Source organism: Sciurus vulgaris, assembly GCF_902686455.1.
Source record: "Sciurus vulgaris genome assembly, chromosome: 4".
NCBI classification, from domain to species: Eukaryota; Metazoa; Chordata; class Mammalia; order Rodentia; family Sciuridae; genus Sciurus; species Sciurus vulgaris.
In genome coordinates this window covers 74,032,948-74,053,418 of record NC_136464.1, presented here as the reverse complement: position 1 = coordinate 74,053,418, position 20,471 = coordinate 74,032,948, and the positions used below count along the sequence as shown (strand labels likewise).

Here is a 20,471-nt window from a genome sequence, read left to right as displayed (position 1 = left end):
ACATTTTTTAGCACATATCTTCCTCCTATGACTATTTCATGGCAATATGTATTATGCATATGGAAAATTAAGATGTTATTGCTGAAGGAAAGTGTGGCTAATAAAGAAAATTTTAGTAGATTTTATGTTATTTTATATTTAGTCACTCTTTTCTTACACTACTGGGAATTAAACCTATAGGTTCTAAAACTGAGCTACATCCCCAGTCATTTTGAGTTGATATTTTGTGATAGCATCTTGCTCAGTTACTGATGCTGGCATCAAACTTGTGATTTCTCTACATCAGACTCCTGAATCACTGGGATTACAGGCACCTGACACTGTAGATGGCTATTTTGTAGCATTTTTGAGATTAGGGTTTACAGGACAGGGTTGGTGGTACATAATTTTAATATCAGCAACTCAGAAGGTAACCTCAGCAATTTAGCAAGACATACCTCAAAATAAAAATAAACAAAAATAAAATGGTCCATGGATATAACTCAGTAGAAAAGCATTCCCTAGATTTAATCCAAAAGGAAAAAAAATCTTTGTATTTACATGTTTGTGTTTAGAGGTGCACACAGGTAAAAATATTTTTATTTGACTCACATTTTGCTTACACAGATGAAACATTGTAACAGATCATAAGGTTAATTTACAACTCATTCTGTATAGTCACAAAATCTAATTAGTTCCATTTTTATTTTATTATTATGCAATTTTTAAGGTAAAACTTGAATTGCCAACTCAGCAAAATTATAGATCTCTAAAGACTGTGTGTAAATATCTTTTTTTTTTTTTTCTTCTGTGTATATACGGGTTTTTATGAAGAGGTTCAATTATTTTCCTTTTCTTCTTTTATTCCTGTTTCAGTATTTTGGCCACGTTAAGTCACCTTTTATTTCTTATTCTGTTTGATCACTCATGGTGTGGACAGTGTTGAGGATGACAGGAAATACGTGGAGTATATACATTTGCTAGGGTTATCATAATAAAACATCACAGAGAGAGTCATGTAAACCACAGAATTTTATTTCCTACATTTCTGGAACTCAAAGTTCAAGATGAAAGTATTAGCAGGATGGGTTCCCTGAGGCCTCTCCTCTTGACTCCCACATAGCCATCATCTTACTTCATCCTCACATGATCCATCTCTGGCATCTCTCCTTTCTAAGACATTGGTCAATTTGGATTAGGGCCTCAACTTTAAAATCTCTTTTGACTTTCTTTACCTTCTTAAAGATCCCTTCTCCAAATTTCTTCACATTGTTGGCAATTAATTCAATATGTAATTTGTGGGAAATATGATTAAGATAATGAGAAAATGTCATATAGTCTTCAGTAGCAGTCATGTCTGAGAAGAACTTAGTTCTTGAAGTAAGGGTCAGGATTCCACAAAGTATTATTTTTGATGATATCTTTGTCCAATATGTTCAATCCCCTATGGGTGCACACACATAAGCACATGCATACACATGCAAATCTAGAATGGAAACGTGTGTGAGTAGTATACAGGAAAATCGATAGTTAATACAACCAGAAATACATTGAAAAAATTATGAAATAATAAAATTATGATAAATTCAAAAATGGTTTAAAAATTTTAAAACTATTGTGAAACAAAATTTGAAGTTATGGAAGATATTTTCTAATATCTGGCATTTATTTTATCTAAAAGGTAAAAAATTAAGTCCAAGAAACAAAGCTCATAGCAATAGAGAGTGTTCAACATTAATTTTGTTTTACTAAAATTCTTGCAAAGTTTATATTGTTACCCAAAAATAGAACTTAGCCTTACCTGGCATATAGAAAAGAAGATTTCCAGAAGACATAAATCCACTACCACTATATTAACAATTTAATTCCAGGCTTATTTTTATTTTCTCAGTATTATCTAAAAAATTAATTTTATAGCTAATGGCAGTTTTTACTCCAATCTCTTATTATACTGTATAATTTTAAACAGTTCCTCTAATTGATGTTGAGGTTCATCTTTCAACACTTAGTACTAATTCTTCCCAGTTAATGAATTTGTGGTGGCTATTGCAGTATTTAAAATAAATTTTTTTAGTGGAGTGACACAAGTAGTGTTAGAATCTTCTAAGACTCTAATGTCCATTAGAAGTGTGACTCTACTACAGGATACTGACAACTGGAATTTCATGTTTTCTCATGTGTTATTGCTCTGTGATAATTACACACAATGTAAAAGCCATTGAGTCATTTATATTTTCTAGAGAGACTTCTGGCTTTACATGTTGAGTACCATTATGAAACCACACACCAGTATATTATTTCCGCAACCCCACAGTGCTGGGGACTCAAACCCGGGACTTGCGCATGCCACGTAGGCACTCTACATGATGGGCTATATTGTCAGCACCAAAAATATTTTGAAACCAAAGACAACGACTAAAATTCTTTCTAGGGACTAAAAGCATAGCTCAGTGGCAGAGCACTTGCCTAGAATTCTTGAGGCCATTAATTCAATTCTAAGAAAAGAAAACATAAATAAATAAATAAATAAATAAATAAATAAATAAATAAAATAAATAGATGAAACAGAAAAGTTATCTCTAAAAATGGTCCCAAGGATTTATAACCAATTAAGAAATATATAATTAAGAAAATACACTATCAAGGAGAAAACAACTTTAAAATTCGTTGGTATTTAAATTCAGACCTGCTTCATCCCTTTATTACCCAACTCAGTGAAATGTGAGCATCACTCCAAGGACCATGGGCTCCATCTCCTGTCAACACCAGTTGGAAATGTATTTTCCTGGTGTGGCAAAATGTCATTTTTTCCATGACCCTAGGTTCTCATTACTGGACCTATGTTCTGTGACCCTGACTCATTTGCAACTTGGAGTCTGTCACACATTGGTATGGTGCCACTGAGAATATTATGACCCCATCATTTATTATGTGTAATGCTGGAACAGAAAAATTTATAGAAACTCAGAGCAACCAATTTCCATTTGAGTGCATATTGTTAGGGAAAGATGAGCAAAGGACATGTTTTTTTACATGATAAAACCTTTCATAAATTGATATGTGATGGTTTCACAAATTTGTGAAAATGAGTTGAACTGTACAACCTTAACTGTTCAATTTTAGAATAATTGAATTGTATCTCAATGAAGCTTCTTAAGATGTTTACATTCAGTCAAGTTCTGTGTGTAATATTTTAAAATCTGTGTTAAAATCTCTCATCTACATAAAATTTGACTTTCCTCATTCATAAAGCAATCTAAATATGCATATATGGATATTAATGAAGGGAAATGTATGAAGCATATTAATTGGATGTATAATGGTGGTAACTCACAGGTATGGACTTCAGAAGTTTATGGAGAAAGGTGAAAATGATCTGAATATCTTTCTGAAGGCTATTAATAAATTAATGCAAAATCATGAGATATCACAATGCTCAATTACATATTTTATTGAATAGAAAACTAACATTGAGTCTTTAAACTTGCTGTACTCTAAATTTGACTTGCTTGTCATCATTTCCTTTATCTTTACCACATGGACTATATTATATCATGTGTTCAATACAAGTTAACATTTGAGACTCCTGTCACAGAATAAGCGCTCAAAATTATGACTAATCCATGCACCGAGTATGTAAGACTCAGAGAGAAAAATGAGTTGTTTAAGGTGAGCCAAAAATAAATTAGTGTGATATTCCCACTGCCTTTTCTCAGGAGTATCCTCCTCATGATATCAACAGCTCCAATCTCAGTATACTTCCTTTTGGTAGAACTATGTATAATTTCATCCCAGTGGTAATCAGTACAGTATCAATTCATGGAAATGATATGATGATAGGCTAACACAGTGTACCAAACTAGTTTCTTTATTCTTGCAAGGGCATTTTTTTTATTTCCAGGAATATGTGGAGACCTCTATATTAAGAACACTATTCTTTTGTTTTCTTGGATGGAGGTACTTATGTGAGATCAAGGTGTGATTCTCATTTTTAGAGGAGCAGTGATTGAAAGCAAGAATTCAGTGAATCCACTGCACTGAATTCATTGTCTAGTTATGAGAACCCAGGAAGAAAAGTGTGCAGTTAAATACAGCTCTCAGAAAACAATAATGAATTCTTAAAGGTGGATGCATAGATGGACTCATGGATAGATGGAAAATACTATTCCCTCTGAATATTAGTTTCTTCATAAGAGGTTACCATACAGTAGGACTTTTAAATTTGCAACATGGTTATGCATGTGGGAAATGAATTCAGTGTTCTCTACCACTGAGCATCAGTCCCAGTCATTTTAATTTTAAGGTACAGTCTTAATAAGTTGTCAAGACTGACCTAAAATTTGAGATTATCTTGCCTCAGGCTCCAAGTCACTGGGATTGCAGACATGTACCACTGTGCTTCATTGCACAATAACTTTGAGCTGCACACACCCTATGTCCCTGCTGTTTATTCCAGTGTATAAAATAAAATCATTTTTTCAATGGTAGCATATGATATGTTTATGGCTAACAAATTAGTTTAATAGATAAAAGCAAGAATCTTTTTAATGGGTTACCAGTACATTGCAATACTCATTTCTTCTTTAAACAATTGAAAGTAAAATAGTCATTGTGAAATATCCATGCTTCAGTAAACATCTGTGGTAAGAAAAGTGGTGATTTAACCATAATAGAATAATTGTAACTAACAAGTAAATCCTTTAGCAATTATCACAAAATGCTCCACTCACATTCACGTATCTCCACTCATGACATATTTTCTTTTTTTTTTTTTGTTTGATTCATTCTGTTATTTTTTCCCTTCCCCCCACCCCTCCCACCCCTCTTTACCCTCTATACAGTACTTTCTTCCTCCATACTTGCCCCCCTCCCTAACCCTAACTCTAACCCTAACATTAACCCTTCCCTCCCCCCCTTTATGTGTCATCCTCCACTTATTAGCGATATCATTCATCCCTTGGCTTTTTGAGATTGGCTTATCTCACTTAGCATGATATTCTCCAATTTCATCCATTTGCCTGCAAATGCCATAATTTTGTCATTCTTTATGGCTGAGTAATATTCCATTGTGTATATATACCACAGTTTCTTTATCCACTCATCAATTGAAGGGCATCTAGGTTGGTTCCACAATCTGGCTATTGTGAATTGAGCAGCTATGAACATTGATGTGGCTGTATCTCTGTAGTATGCTGATTTTAAGTCCTTTGGGTATAGGCCAAGGAGTGGGATAGCTGGGTCAAATGGAGGGTCCATTCCAAGTTTTCTAAGGAATCTCCACACTGCTTTCCAGAGTGGCTGCACTAATTTGCAGCCCCACCAGCAATGTATGAGTGTACCTTTCTCCCCACATCCTCGCCAACACCTGTTGCTTGTATTTTTGATAATCGCCATTCTAATTGGGGTGAGATGGAATCTTAGGGTGGTTTTGATTTGCATTTCTCTTATTACTAGAGATGTTGAACATTTTTTCATATGTTTATTGATTGCTTGTACATCTTCTTCTGTGAAGTGTCTGTTCATTTCCTTAGCCCATTTGTCGATTGGATTATTTGTATTCTTGGTGTAGAGTTTTTTGAGTTCTTTATAGATTCTGGAGATTAGTGCTCTATCTGAAGTATGATTGGCAAAGATATTCTCCCACTCTGTAGGCTCTTTCTTCACATTACTGATAGTTTCCTTTGCTGAGAGAAAGCTTTTTAGTTTGAATCTATCCCAGTTATTGATTCTTGCTTTTATTTCTTGTGCTATGGGAGTCCTGTTGAGGAAGTCTGGTCCTAGGCCGACATGTTGAAGATCAGGACCTACTTTTTCTTCTATAATCTACAGAGTCTCTGGTCTGATTCCAAGGTCCTTAATCCATTTTGAGTTGAGTTTTGTGCAGGGTGAGAGATATGGGTTTAGTTTCATTCTGTTGCATATGGATTTCCAATTCTCCCAGCACCATTTGTTGAAGAGGCTATCTTTTCTCCATTGCATATTTTGGCGCCTTTGTCTAGTATTAGAAAGTTGTATTTATTTGGGTTTGTGTCCGTGTCCTCTATTCTGTACCATTGATCTACCTTTCTATTTTGGTACCAGTACCATGCCGTCTTTGTTACTATTGCTTTGTAATAAAGTTGAAGTTCGGGTATTGCGATACCCCCTGCTTCATTTTTCCTGCGAAGGATTGCTTTAGCTATTCTGGGTTTCTTATTCTTCCAGATGAATTTCATGATTGCTTGCTCTATTTCTGTAAGGTACGTCATTGGGATTTTAATTGGGATTGCATTGAATCTGTATAGCACTTTTGGTAGTATGGCCATTTTGACAATATTAATTCTGCCTATCCAAGAACATGGGAGATCTTTCCATCTTCTAAGGTTTTCTTCGATTTCTTTCTTTAGTGTTCTGTAGTTCTCATTGTAGAGGTTTTTTTACCTCTTTTGTGAGATTGATTCCCAAGTATTTTATTTTTTTCGATGCTATGGTGAATGGGGTAGTTTTCATAATTTCTCTTTCTGAGGATTCCTCACTTATGTATAAAAATGCATTGGATTTATGAGCATTGATCTTGAAACCTGCCACTTTACTGAATTCACTTATGAGTTCTAACAGTTTTCTGGTGGAATTTCCTGGTTCCTCTAAGTATATAATCATATCATCCGCAAATAGGGATAGTTTGAGTTCTTTTCCTATTCGTATTCCTTTAATTTCCTTGGTCTGTCCTTAGCCACTGTAACAAAGAGAAGACGAGAGAAAACCCAAATCACCAAAATTCGGAATGAACAAGGAAATATCACAACAGACACGATTGAAATACAAAACATAATTAGAAGCTATTTTGAAAATCTATATTCTAACCAAATAGAAAATTTCGAAGACATCAACAGGTTTCTAGAGACATATGAATTGCCTAAATTGAACGAGGAGGACATACACAATTTAAATAGAACAATTTCAAGTAATGAAGTAGAAGAGGTCATCAAAAGCCTACCAACAAAGAAAAGTCCAGAACCAGATGGGTTCTCAGCCGAGTTCTACAAAATCTTTAAAGAAGAGCTCATTCCAATACTTCTCAAAGTATTCCATGAAATAGAAGAGGAGGGTACCCTCCCAAACTCATTCTATGAAACCAATATTACCCTGATAAGCCAGACAGAGATAAATCGAGGAAAGAAAATTTCAGACCAATATCATTAATGAACATTGACGCAAAAATTCTCAATAAAATTTTAGCAAATCGCATACAAAAATATATTAAAAAGATAGTGCACCACGATCAAGTGGGTTTTATCCCAGGGATGCAAGGTTGGTTCAACATCCGGAAATCAATAAATGTAATTCACCATATCAATAGACTTAAAGTCAAGAATCACATGATTATTTCAATAGATGCAGAAAAAGCATTTGATAAAATACAACACCCCTTCATGCTCAAAACACTAGAAAAAATAGGGATAGTGGGAACATTCCTTAACATTGTAAAGGCCATCTATGCTAAGCCCATGGCTAATATCATTCTAAACGGTGAAAAACTGAAAGCATTCCCCCTAAAAACTGGAACAAGACAGGGATGCCCTCTTTCACCACTCCTATTCAATATCGTTCTTGAGACTCTAGCCAGAGCAATTAGACATATTTTCTTTATATTTTAAATCCAGGAATTAAAAATGAAGTAAAATTTTGTGTGGTCATGAGATGGGTAGGGACTAGTTCTTATGTATCACAACTTGGTATCTGGGCAATTGTTCTGACAGTTCAGTAAATGTATAAAATGATTCTCCATTGGTACCTAAACCTCCCTTACACATATTTTTATGAAATATACTTACATCTTCTGCAATGTCTCAAGAAATAAGCCAGGAACAGCTTTTACAGTTTTATTCTGCTCATATGATGCTCCATCCAGTCTGACAACTTCCACCTTGAAATTTCGAATTCTGCTGTTGTCCTTCCACTTTTTTTGCAGGTATTGGGTTTTTATTCTTTGTAATTAAAGATTGGTAACAGTGAGAAAGGAGAGACCTACAAGATTAAGGGAATTCTGTTGAGTAGGTCAGGTGTCTCACTACTTGATAAAGCTAAAATATGGGTAGATGTCAGGCACATGAAACCTGACTTGAAGGTGACATAGAATTAGCTTGCATTTGGGAGGTCAATGTTGTCTTTGGGATTCAGTTATCTGGAAATGTGGAAGATGCAACACGGGTTATGCTTTCAATGGCTGCTTTTTAAGTATGTGCTGTACTTCCAAGAGCTGGGTGTTTTCTTCTATATACAAATCTGTTCTGTCAGTTCAAAGAATGGGGTGATTGAGCCCAAGATGGTCAAAGGTCAAGGCTTGGTCTGCAGATCATAACATGCTTGAAAGGCGTATAGTTAGCTCACATTTAAGCTTTGCCCTGATATTTTAACTAGCTTATGAGACATTCAGTTTATCCATACATCACATTGTCTGTAGACCAGGTCTTATTACATGGCCGATATCTTTGTGGGATCTCTTCATTTCTCTTAAGCAAGAATATTTTTTGATCATATCCATTACATTTCTATTCCAGAGGTGAGTTATAATCTCTATTCCTGCCTATACAGATGAGAGATGACCCTTGTAGTGTCCCCCAGTGCACACAAACTCACCACATCCAGAACTAAGCCCTTCTTTATCAATCTGCCCTTCACCTCACACCTGCTCAGAAAATAGTGTTCCAACAGTTCAGTTCTCCAAGAAGAAATGTGGGAATCATCTATGTGCTCCTGTCACCCACTATCCAATGTCTGACACTCACCAGACATAAATGCCATGAATATGCATGCCCCATACACTTCCTTGAGGCTGACTGTGACCCATTACTGACAACCACCTGGCCCTCACAAGCCCTGCAAGCCCTTGCTCTGTATTCTCCACTAACTACCTTGTGGCTGAGCACTGCTCATCTCTGAGAGTAAAGTTTAAGTTCTCCTCTGTGCCAGGCTCTGTGCTTGGACCATTTACCTCTTGATAATTTAATAATTATCACCCAGTGAGTGGGGTTATCTCACTTTGTCCTGAAGATGGTACTCATTAAAAGAATTATATGTTTTATTTTGAGGTAATTGAGATGCACACTGAGTCAGAAATGGTGAAGTGAGACCCATGTCCCCTTTACCTAACCTTCCCAACTGACCTTGTCTTAAAAACCTGTATTGTGGCCTCATCAGGGCACACTGTGCTGACAGCAGCACAGTGAAGATGCAGAAGGCCTTCAGTGCTGAGGGTGCATCCTGTCTCACTCTTGTCAGCTCTGCCACTCCCTGGCCCTGCCATATCCTTAACCTCTGACAGCCTTGAAGCTGTCCTTCCTGGGTATGGCCTGGTCTTCTCACCAGTGTTGTTTGAGTGGACTCCAGCAGTGTGTAAACTTTGGATATTTAGTGTGAGTTTCTAAGGTTTCATCCAAGTTTCTCTGTGTCAACACTTTATCTTTGCTAAATGTTGCCCTGGGCCTTGGATGTACAAGCATTTTAGCTTGATCATTTGCCCACCATCTTATTTTACAAATCCCTATGACTGAGGACATTGATTAACTTCCCTTTGATTATATTTTCTTCGATCACATTTGCCTAAAGTCTTTTGCCACTTTCCTTAAGGATTTTCATAAAGAATGAAATTATGCTTTTGCTGGTAAATGGATGCAACGGAAGATTATCATGCTGTTATGGTTTGGATGTGAGGTGTCCCCCAAAAGCTCATGTGTGAGACAATGCGAGAAGGTTCTCAGAAGTGATTGGGCTATAAAAATCTTAACCCAATCATCTAATTAATCCCTGATGAGATTAACTGAAGTGATGGGTATAACTGGAGGAGGTGGGAATTGGGGCATGGCTATGGGGTATATATTTTATATCTGGAGAGTGACATCTCTCTCTACTTCCTGATCACAATGTGAGCTGTTTCCCTTTGCCATTCTCTTCCACCATGATGTTCAGCTTCACCTCAAACCACAGGGAATGGAGCCAGCCTTCTATGGACTAAAACTTCAGAAACAGTGGGTCCTCAAACTTTCCTCCTCTATAATTATTCTGGTTGGATCATTTAGTCACAGCAGTAGAAAAGCTGATAATACACATGCTAAGTGAAATAAGCCAATTCCAAAGAAGCAAAGCTGAATGTTCTCTCTGATATGTGGATGCACACAAAAAAAATGGGGGGAGAGGGAAGAATAGATTAATTCTTTCTTAATTTACTGTATTAGACAAAGGGGAATGAAAGGAAGGGAAGAGGAGCATGGTAGGCTGCTGGCAGACAGGGCCACAGGGAAGCAGACCTGCTACCAAGCCAGCAGAGACTCGCCAAACTTCGGTGAAGGGAGTAGGGCCAGGGCACACTCTTGGCACCATGTCCCAGACACCTGCCTCTGACAAGCCCAAAGTGGAATTGCATGCCTACCTTGATGGAGCCATCAAACCTGAAACCATCTCATACTATGACAGGAAGCAAGGGATCCCCTCCCAGCTGACATGGCAGAGGAGCTACAGAACAGCATTGGCACAGATAAGCCAGAGTCTCTGCCTAACTTCTTGGCCAAATTTGAGTACTACATGCCTGCTAACACAGGCTCCAGAGAGGCCATCCAAAGTATCACCAATGAGTTTGTCGAGATGAAGGCCAAAGGGGGCATGGTATAGGTGGAGATGCGCTATTGTCCACACCAGCTAGCCAACTCCAAAGTGGAACCAATTCCCTGGAACCAGGCTGAAAGGGACCTCACCCCAATGAGGTGGCGGACATAGAGAACCAGGGGCTGAAGGAGAGGGAGCAAGCCTTCAGGGTCAAAGTGCAGTTAATCCTGTGCTGCATGCGCCATCAGTGGTGGAGCTGTATAAGAAGTACCAGCAGCATACTGTGGTGGCCATCAACCTGGATGGTGATGAGACCATCAAAGGAAGCAGCCTCTTCCCACAGTGCATGGAGGTCTACAGGGAGGTGGTGAGGAGTGGCATCCACCACAGCCCATGCTGGTGAGGTGGGCTCTGCAGAGATGGTACAAGAGGCCCTGGACACACTCAAGACCAAGAGGCTGGGACATGACTATCATACTGTGGCAGACAAGGCCCTTTACAATGAGCTGTGGCGCTCTGAGGTCTGCCCTTGGTCTATGTACCTCACAGGCGCCTGGAAGCCAGAAACAGAGCATGCAGTCATTCGGTTCAAGAAGGGCTAGGCTGACTACTCACTCAACATGGTCATCTTCAAGTCCACCCTGGACACTGACTACCAGATGACCAAACAGAACGTGGGCTTTGCCAAGGAGGAGCTTAAGTGACTGAACATCAATGCAAAAAAGTCCAGCTTCTACCAAGAAAATGAGAAGAAGGAGCTCCTTGACCAACTCTACAGAGCCTACAATATGCTGCCAGATGCTTCTGGGCAGGATCCTTGGAGATGGCATGGCCCACTCTCTGAGACCTCGCCCTGTGAATGGAGTCTTCACAACTCTGGGATCAAGTGACACTCTTACCTGTATTCCTCCCAAGAAGACTAAAATTTTAAGAGCTACTGATGCTCTTGAGCCTGTGTAAATACAGACCTTAGCATGGCCACATCTCTCTAATCATGTGCCCTGGCCAGGGACCAGGGCCCTTGCCAATGGCACAGATAATTCTAAAACCCTCCCTCTAAGGCAGTAATTGCTGAAAAATCTGGTGCTCAATAAAGCAGCTGGTGGCTGGTTAAAAAAGAAAAAAAGAATAAAAGAAAGGAAGGAAGGGAGGAGGAATGAGAATAGGAAAGACAGTAATGAATCAGACATAACTTTCCTATGTACATGTAGGAACACATAACCAGTGAAACACCAAAACATGTACAAGTGCAAAAATGAGATACTAATTAGAATAAGTTATACTCCATATGTGTATAGTATGTCAAAATATACTCTACCGTTATCTATATCTAAAAAGAATAAAAGTAAGTTTTTTTTTAAAAAAAAGAATAGCTCAACAGACACCTTTAGAGTCTCAGGTAGGATAAAGCAGAGTTCATGTCATTCTTTGATGTCAGTCACCAAATATTAATGCAGAAATCTGTGATTCTTATATATATAAATCAGACAATTTTCCTTTTTAGTTATAGAATTACTATTAAATATCTTAATACAAAGAAAAAAAATCCCAATGTTCTCTCAAAATAACATATTCTTTGAGCCAGGTACAAATTGAACTTACCATTTTTTTAAAATCATCTTCTGTTTCATCAAATTTTCCTTGTTTAAGTAATAAGTAACCTCTCTGTAATCTTGCCTGGGAGGGGGGAGGATGGCTTTCCTGAGTACTACTCATTTCTAAATTTTATTTAAACACAAAGAACGAAACTCAGTAGACAATGATGTAATAATACTTTTCCAATGCTCATTTGACTTGGCACTGAAAATAATTCCTGGAATCAATGAATGTATAAAACGTTCGTGAAAGTATACTTCCTAAAAAAAATACATTTTTCTGGTTAGGTACAGTGGTGCATGCCTGTAATCCCAGCAGCTCAAGAGGCTGAGGCAGGAGGATCAAGGGTTCAAAGCCAGCCTCACCAAAAGCAAGGCACTAAGCAACTCAGTGAGATCCTGTCTCTAAATAAAATACTGAGGATGTGGCTCAGTCTTCAAGTGCCCCCAAGTTCAATCCCCAGTACAAAAAGCAAAAAAAAAAAAAAGTACATTTTTCTCATTGGTTTCAATAACACAAACCTGTAAGGAGGTTGACATAGAAAAGCACAAGTTCAAGGCTAGTCTGCACAACCTAGTGAGACCCTGTCTCAAAATAAAGAGGGCAGGAGATGTAACTCTGGTAGAGTGCCCCTGGGTTCAATTCCCAATACCACAAAAAATTATACATCTTGCTGTAGGCAAGAAAATTGAAAACATGTCCACACAAAAACTTGTACATGAATGTTCATAGATATAAACTCAAATTTCCATCAGTTAATAAATAAATAAACTTGATACATCCAAGCAATGAATTATTTATTACTCAGCCATAAAAAGGAATGCAGTGTTGATACATAATACAACATGAAAAAACTTTGAACACATGCTCAGTGAAAGAAGTCAGACACAAAAGGTCATTTTTATAAAATAGCCAAAAATAGCCAAATCCATGATTGGTTAGGGACTAAGGTTGAAATGGGGAGTGATTGCAAATAGGTAGAGTTTCTTTTGAGGTTGATAACAATATCCTGGAATTAGATAGTGGTGGTGATTACACAACTTTGTGAATATACTAAGAACCACTGAATACTTTAAACCATTGACTTTGATGATATGTGAACTATATTTGTTTGTAAAATACTTTTTGCCACTAATATAAAAAGTTTTATTATTTGAGACTTTATCAAAGATCCAGAAACAAGTTTGCTGTATTAACCCTCAATGCAAATAGTTACTCTGCTATAACAAGAATAATAATGCCTCTCCTCTTTCATCTGATATTCCTCTTCTTCTAATGTGCGTAATCTCATCTCTTCCGATATGAACTCTCTGATGACCAATGTCTACCAGAAAACAGAAATCACCTTTATATTCCACTTATTATTTTTATAGTACCTTCAATTTTCCTAATCCTGTTAAATACATCAATATACATAAAAAGCAAGATTATAGGTCTGGGGATATAGCTCAGTTTGTAGAGTGCTTGCTTTGCAAGCACAAGGCCCTGGGTTCAAATCTCTGGCACCACAAAAAAAAAAAAAAAAAAAGCAAGATTATGGCAATATTTCAAACATTCACTTCATATCTAATAGTTATCTCAAATCCTTTTTGGAATATGGCAGGATATGAATACTAAATGGTCAACATATTAATTCTGAAACCATCTAATTGGTCATTGGTTCTATCTGTTCTGCTTCTGAAAGCCCAATTTTGTTCCACCCAATGAGTTTCCTGTACACATGTCATAGCCCTTACAGTGACTTGACAATCTTCACAATATCACATTAAACTATAAGTTCTACACCTCTAAAGCTTGTGCCTTGGTTTCAGGGAGAGCCCTGCTAATTCATCATGATATCCTTACCAGAAACCAACACTTAACTGAGCTTCCTCTTTATTCTTCCTGCTACAGTCTTAACTGAAACTTGTCAGACAGCTGACAACCTCTTAATTCAGTCCCTTATTTCATGTCTCTCACACATCTTCCCCTACATTCCATCTCTATGCAAATTTGTCTTTCTAAACCACAAAGCTAATATCATTTTCAGGCCTCTGTTCCAGGCCTTTACAGGGGTTTGAACACAGAGGTGCTCTACCACTGAACTATATCCCCCAGTCCTTTTTACTTTATTTTTTATTTTAAGACAGAGTCTCACTAAGTAGCCCAGGCTGATCTCAAACTTGCAATCCTTTTGCCTCAGCCTCCTTAGTAGCTGGGATTACAGGTGTACACCACCATGCCCAGTGAGACTTTGTTGTTTTTTGTTGTTATTACTATTGTTTTGAGACAGGGTCTCCCTATGTTGCCCAGGCTGCCTTTCAACTCAGGGATCAAGAGATCCTCCTGCCTCAGCCTCCCAAGTAGTAAGGACTAAAGGTACATCACACTATACCCAGAAAGTCTAGGGACTGAATTGCTCTTTGTCCCCAGTTCACTACATCATAGTAGTTTTGATATCCTTTAGTTAGGCCTAACTTGCCAATTCTCACAATATGAAATGATGATCTCTTCCAAGTTCCTTAAGCTCTCCTTTAAACAAAGTGTAGATACACTTACTGCAGTGAAATCCATCTTCAATTCAATCACTTTAGTTAAATCAGGACGTGCTGCTTTTGATTTTCCCATAACTAAAAACACAGTAGCTCTCCAATAATATGCAATATATTTATCAGGGTCACCATCTAAAACTTAATATAATAAACATTAGCTCTCAGCAATCTATTAAAGAAATAAAATCACCTGAACAGTATTAGAGTTTATAATCCTATTAAGAAAGGCATTAAGAAAAGAATTTTTTCATCAAAAATGAGTCATGAAGGGGCTGGGAGTGTAGCTTAGTGGTACAGCACATGCAAGGCCCTAGATTCCATCCACAACACCACCCCTCCACCCGAGAGAAAAAATTCCTACAGGTTCCACCCCTGAAAGACTTACCATCTAGGAAATAGTGCATTAGGGGAACATATGTGGCAGGATAGTACATGATCATTTAAATTATGGTTCTGGGCTAGAGGTTGTGGTTCAATGGTAGAATGCTTGCCTGGCATGCATGAGGCATTGAGCTCAATCCTCAGCACCACATAAAAATGAATAAATAAAATAAAAGTATTATGCCCATCTATAACTAAAAAATATTTTTAAAAAATAAATTAAAAAAACAAAATTATTCTGGTTCTGGTTCAGTGCCAATGGCACTGAAAACTACATAAAGTACTGCCAAGGAAAGGTGGGCAAGATGAGAGAATAAGCTATAAACACAACCAAACATGAAAGAAGATATATAAATGGCTAGTATGCACAGGAAAATATGCTCACTATCACTAATCATTAGATAGTACTACTTTACCACCATTAGGTTGATTGTTATAAAAAAAAAGAAGATATACAGAACAAGTTTTGCCAAGGATATGACACTGTTGGTGGAAATAAAAATGGTACACCTGTACACATGTGGGAAACAGGTGATTTCTCAAAAAATTAAACATTGGATTACCATATGATCCAGCAACTCTACTCCTGCATATATCCCAGAACAACTGAAAGCAGGATTCAAACATATATTTGTACATCCATGTTCACAGCAGTATTATTACAATAGCCCAAAGCTGGAAACAACCCAAATGTCCATCGATGGATGAATAAACAAAATGTGGTACATATATACAATGGAATATTATTTAGTTTTACAGAGAAATGAAATTCTGTTGCATGCTACAACATGAATGAACTTTGAAAACATGCTAAATGAAGCAAGTCAAGGCAAAAAGGTCAAATATTTTATGATTCCACTTATATGTGAGACCTACATTACTCAGATTCATAGAAAGCTGAATGACAGTTGACAGGGAATGGTGGAAGGGTCAGAAATGGGAAATTACTATTTAATGGGTACAGAGTTTCAGTGTGGGATGACAAAAAGAATCCTGGCAATGGATGGTGATAGTTGTGCAACAATGTGAACACATAATGCCACTGACCTATACAATTAAAAATCACTAAATGTTAAATCTTGTTACATACATTTTACAGTAGATTTAAAAAGTAAAAGGAATAAGATGTCCTTTTTGAATAAAAGAGTTTAGACATTTTTTTTTCTTAAATCTAAAAATGAATTCCATATATAACCCTAGCTAAGTGTCCCTGAAATTTCTTTCCTGATCAATTTCCCTTGAAAACTTAGAAAGAAGAGCACAGTCAACAGCCTGTATATAGTGTATTTCTTACAACATAAGAAATTAGCTTGAGGAAAGCATAAGAAACAAAGTTACCATACTTAGAGCATGTTTGATAAAGAATATTTTCAGGGGCTTGGGATTTGGCTCAGTGGTAGAGTGCTTGCCTAGCATGTGTGAGGTACTGGGTTCACTTTTTAGCACCATATAAAAATGAATAAATAAAATAAAGGTATAAATAAAAAGAATATTTTCAATTCAGTTTATATTTTACTCGGAATGTAAAATAAGTCAAAATTTTATGGCCCAGGTCAGCGTAACTGGCTGTAATTGAATCTAAGAGCTACATGTCAATACCTAGGCAGCTATCTAGGCCGTTGGGTTTTCTTCTACTGTCCATATATTCTAAAATGAAAACAATGAACACAGGTTACTTTTACATTCATTAAGTATAAAAAACTTAAGTTCTCCATGGCTTATTTATACTCAAAGAAAAACAAGTACTGGAAATAACATGATTCAAGACCTATAGTCTACACACACACACACACACACACACACACACACACACACATACACACCTTCATATTTCTAAATTCTACTCAACTTTGAAGCACAGCTTAAGTGATTTACTTGATTACACATGTGAAAATAACCACTCCATTCTCTTGATTTCCTTAATAATCTATTTCACATTTATTTATAGATATATACATGCACACATATATATGGGTATCTTACTGTACCTGGCACTTATAACTGTTATGAATTATATCATACACACTCCAGCTAGACAGCATCAGAACTGAATTGAATGAGAGGACGCCTAATTGGTGTCTGTGGAGAATACTAGGATTATTTAGTGGGAAGAAATCATCATACATTTTGGAGATTGAACAGAAGTACTCTTTGTGTTGACAGTATAATAGCAGAAACTGAGTTTCTTTTTACCTATATCCTTGCAGAACCAAATGACAATCAACATATGAATTGAAAATCAGTTTGTGTCAGTCCATAGTCATGGCACAGGCTTGCAATTCCAGTACTCAGGAGACAGAGGCAGGAGGATCACATGTTCAAGGCCAGCCTCGGCAATTTACTGGGACCTTATCTAAAAAATAAAAAGGGCTGGGGATGTAGCTCAGTGGTAGAGTATCCTTGGCTTTGATCCCTAGTACTGAATGAATGGATGAATATCAATCTGTTTTGAGGTATGGGGTCACTTGACTAATGAATCACCTTCCCTCCCTGTTTCTTCATCTTAAAATACCCGCAACTCCTAGAACTGAAGTCCACTCCAACATCACTGTACACAAAGAACCAACTAAAACAAAAACTGATTTAAGTATCTCACACTGAGTTTCTCAGAATATGAGATCTGACAACCTTGAAAATAATCACTTTATTTAGTACTCATGTAATATACAGTACATGTAGTTCATTATGTAAATTATTTGTAAGCCTACATATGGAAATACTGGATTTTATTTAAAAGTACATTTTTCAAATTATTATAAAAGTTTACTAGAAATTTGAACATGAAAAATGAACTTAAGATCTACTCCTTAAACTATCAAACAATTCACATGCCTGTAATTCCAACAATTTGGGAGATTAAGGCAGGAGGATCACAAATTCAAGGCCAGACTGGCAACTTAGCAAGACCCTGTCTCAAAATTTTAAAAAATTCTTCAAAGGGTTGGAGATGTAGCTCAGTGGTAAAATGCCCTGACAAAGATGCACTAGAAAGCCAATTATGAATGATGCTATAAATATTGGCGGTGGGGTGGGAAACAGATGAAATAATTCCACTGCCTAGTTACAGGAAACTTTTATTCTTGCTTCTAGCTTCCCAACTTTACTCCTTCATTCAGTCAAACATTTTTACCTATACTCAAGAAATTCATAATCTTTGGAACTAGAATATGACTTTTAGAAAGCAACTGGAGCATTCTTTTGTTTTTTTTTTTCCTTCTGCCAAATGTGAATAGTAATGTCTGTCTCCCCAGTTCACAAGGGAGGTTCCAATATTATAAGAAAGTATGTGACATGTTTAATGACATGTAAAACTATTAAGAGCAATACTGGTTTTCTTTCCAAGCAAATGAAAAACATATTTTTTGCTTGTGATTTCACACATCCCTACCTTTTAGTTTACCATTTTAGACATTTTGTTCATGCCATATATATCTAAGGACACTCTTTAGGATCTATTAAAGAAATAATTTCAGACCCTAGAATTCATTATCCTCATAAGACCATGCAACAGAAATAAGATGTACGGTATCCTTCATAACTGCATTGTACTTTTTTCTAATGATAAATCTAAACAAAATTTGTGCCTACATCATGACAATGAAATAGAACTGTATCAGAAGACTATTTGAAGTGTGATAACCCTCACTGCTGCAAGTGTGTTTCCAACAGATAAAGAATATTTCTCAGTTAGTTCCAAACCTTAAATCTCCTGCCAAAAAATCATTTATATGTCATATACAAAAAAAAAAAATACAATTTAAACTCAAATCATCAATAGATTTGTACAATATGGAAACAAATATTTGTGTTGCATTTAGTTTTAATACATAAAACTGTGTAAAAATGTAATCATAAAGAGTACCATGCAAAAAAAAGTACCATGCCCATAATTTTCAAACCATACCAAGCAATTTTATGAAAATGGAGCAAAGTATTACAATTAAATGAATGCCAAGGGTGGCATTATAATAAAAAGTAACCCATACACTACTACTAGCCAAATTCTTTTACAAACTAATAGCAATTTCCAAATCACAAAAGTTAAAAGAAATAAAGAATATCCCCATATTCAGAAGTTGAAAAGTATAAACATTTTAGTGAATGAATAAACATCTAATGAACCTTTCTGTAGTGAAGCAAGGCACTAAAACATGGATGATATCACAAATAATCAACTTATATTTTCAAAGCTCTAAAAATGTTCTTTCCTGATAAACACCACACCTCAGAAGAGATCCAAAAGGCCAATATATATATAGTGTATACTTAATATGCTGAATATTCCCATCATATAAAGTTTAAATTTTATTTCCTATATTTTACTATGAACAATCCATGTTTTACATACACGAAAATGATTAAGTGTTCTTAAACTACACTGGTCTTCCTCAGAAATATCATGTACCCCATTTGAGAATCACTATTTGACAAATTGTGATGACATAATACTCAAGTTTATAATGTACTAACAGTATTTCAATTCCTCCTTTTACTCAATTTCACCAATCAATTACCATGATTCACCTTTACTGTTTACATCTTTCAGTAAGTGATATTTTATTGGGTATTTTGGGGAAAAGTCATCTCAAGAAGTCTTACATTGCATTATTTGTAAACTGAGACTAGTCATTTTGAATTACTTTAACAATATGCCATAGCCCCTAATGTTTCTGCTAAATGTGAGACTTAAAAGCATACTTTGAATTAAACAAAGGTGAATGAAGGGAAGGGAGGGGGAATGAGCATAAGAAAGACAGTAGAATGAATCAAACATTACTTTCTTATGTGCACATATGAATGCACTACCAAGGTAATCCCTATCAAATACAACCAGAAGAATGGGATGTTATACTCCTTATATGTATACTATGTCAACATACTTTCTATTGTCATGTATAACTAATAAGAATAAAAATAAAATTAAATTTAAAAAATCAAAGTACATAATAGGTAGAAAGCAAAAATTTCTGCAAATAATCTAATAGTAATACTTAAGGATTTTAAGAAATGCTTTTTTGAAGACAATAACTAAAAAAAATTAAATTACGGTACTGCAGCACTGATGACAGTGAATCACAATAAATAGTGCAGACTTAGTAATGATGTGGTCATATAGTAAATGGCCCTTAGAGAAAAGTAACTTGTGCAAATTGTTGTGCCAAGTAGCTACTACCTCTCAAAGTAAATTAATCACTGAAATGCAAAATTTCTAGTGGAAACTCAACATAGTTAAGAAAACTCTTATGTACATATCAAATCCATTTTTAGGAAAGTCAATCTCTAGAGACAAAAAATTAGATTTATTGCTGTATATTTTATATGTAGGATTATATCCTACTTCCAAAAAAATTTATATTCATTATTCTCACCTCATCTTCACAAAAATTCCTTTGAGTGGTGCAG

The 20,471-nt window shown here is 36.2% G+C and overlaps 1 protein-coding gene and 1 pseudogene across 2 annotated transcripts in view; both read left to right on the top strand.

Moving 5' to 3' along the window:
* LOC306659751 (tyrosine-protein phosphatase non-receptor type 21-like) overlaps window positions 1-15,900 on the top strand; it is a 355,478-nt gene extending 339,578 nt beyond the window's left edge. Inside the window, 1 exon segment of the mRNA XM_079137491.1 lies at window positions 15,889-15,900. The gene's annotated coding sequence lies outside the window, so the exon portion shown is untranslated.
* On the top strand, window positions 10,337-11,621 carry LOC306659045 (adenosine deaminase-like; annotated as a pseudogene). Its single transcript has one exon. The product of its transcript is annotated as an adenosine deaminase-like (transcript).
* Window positions 15,901-20,471: the final 4,571 nt, after the last annotated feature.